General features: G+C 45.1%; 1 protein-coding gene across 1 annotated transcript in view; it reads left to right on the top strand.

Annotated features, from left to right (window-relative positions):
• Positions 1-246: 246 nt before the first annotated feature.
• Positions 247-1,695, top strand: part of LOC106810925 (borealin-like) — a 12,155-nt gene continuing 10,706 nt past the window's right edge. Inside the window, exon 1 of the mRNA XM_014814409.1 lies at positions 247-355. The gene's annotated coding sequence lies outside the window, so the exon portion shown is untranslated. The remainder of the gene's footprint in view (positions 356-1,695) is intronic.

Below are 1,695 nucleotides of genomic sequence, written 5' to 3'. Positions count from 1 at the left end.
AACTGGCGACGCTCCGACCCCTCTGGCTCTGGCCCCATGCTGCGCGCCTGTGTACCAGCGTTCTACTTCTATTTTATTTCTATGGTTCGGCTATTCAAGAATATTGCTAATAGCACATGACATATGAGAAATAAGCAAATATGTATTTCTCCTTGGTGCAAAAATCCGCCATGATTTGCTTGTGCTGCCACCTAAGACGCTTCCGATTCGCTAATAATTTCCCACGTGGTCAATGTTGTGATTCGATTGGCTACTTCATGCCTTTGCAAGCTCGCGGGATAGTTGATTTACGTTGAAGACCGTTGTTTGAATTGAAAAGTTGTGTTGTGTTGTGTTAGTGTTACGTTAGACGAGGGTATGTGTTGTTTATAGGTGCACTTCTAATACTAGTGGGAACTGCTCATTGACAGGTTCACGGATAGAGAACATGGGTCCCAATATTGCAATAAAACCAATGTCATTTACATCAATATAAATATAATATTATATCAAATGACAATATATAATACTAATAGGTTAGGGTTAGGGTTAGGGTTAGGCACATTGGTTTTATTGGGACCCATGTTCTCTATCCTTGCCCTTGGGCCCATTGACATAGGGTCTATGACTATGTCCCCCAGGGTACTGCCGGAACGTACCCTGGGTACGGTCCGGTATACCGGAACGTACCCTGGTCACTATTTGATATGGTTAGGGTTAGGGTTAGAGTTAGGGAGTAGGCGTAGGCGACTCCCCAGACTCGTTAGTGGAGCTCATACTCATAGGGTCTATGACTATGTCCCCCAGGGTACTGCCGGAACGTACCCTGGGTACGGTCCGGTACACCGGAACTAGATACAATAATGTAACCCAAACCCAAGAGGATAGGGTATAGGGTATCCTATCCTCTTGGGTTTGGGTTACATTATTGTATCTACACCGGAACGTACCCTGGTCACTATTTGATATGGTTAGGGTTCGGGTTAGGGAGTAGGCGTAGGCGACTCTCTAGACTCGTTAGTGGAGTAGACGAGGTACGGTCCGGCATATTAGATAGTACCAGGGTACGTTCCGGCAGTACTCCGGGGGACATAGACTCTCTCAGCGTTAGTGGAGTAGGCGAGGTAACTCGCGGCTAGGGCCTGCATACCTCCCAACTCTCATTGGTTGATACAAATATAGTTAATTTTTAAAATTAAATTCTAAGTAGGGTTAGGATTAGGGTTAGGGTTGGGGTCACAATGCACCATAAAAGGAATTATTAAAACAGGAATTTCAGGCACGTGATTTGTATCAACCAATGGGATTTGGAAGGTATGCAGGCCCTAGCTGCGAGTGGCGAGGTACGGTCCGGCATATTAGATAGTACCAGGGTACGTTCCGGCAGTACCCCGGGGGACATAGACCCTCTCAGCTCTAGTACTGGCTCTAGTCTAGGCCTACTCCACTAGCACGACGAGGCTTAGCTCCAAGAAACGGTATTGGCTATTGCTAGGGTTAGAATATACAATCGGATTCAATCGGATACAATCGGGTTAGAATATATTATAAAATGGCTCGGATATTTTATGCATCATGATTGGTCAAAACGCGTCACGTGACACGCCGTTGTTATTGTTATAATGCACGCCAAACCGTGCAAAAAGCGCGCAAAAAAAGTTATATTGCACGCTCGCAATTATTTGCATTAATTAAGCATCAAACTGAAATTTTAGA

Source organism: Priapulus caudatus, unplaced genomic scaffold (assembly GCF_000485595.1).
Source record: "Priapulus caudatus unplaced genomic scaffold, Priapulus_caudatus-5.0.1 Scaffold487, whole genome shotgun sequence".
In the NCBI taxonomy this organism is placed as follows: Eukaryota; Metazoa; Priapulida; class Priapulimorpha; order Priapulimorphida; family Priapulidae; genus Priapulus; species Priapulus caudatus.
This window is presented reverse-complemented; position numbering and strand designations above follow the sequence as displayed.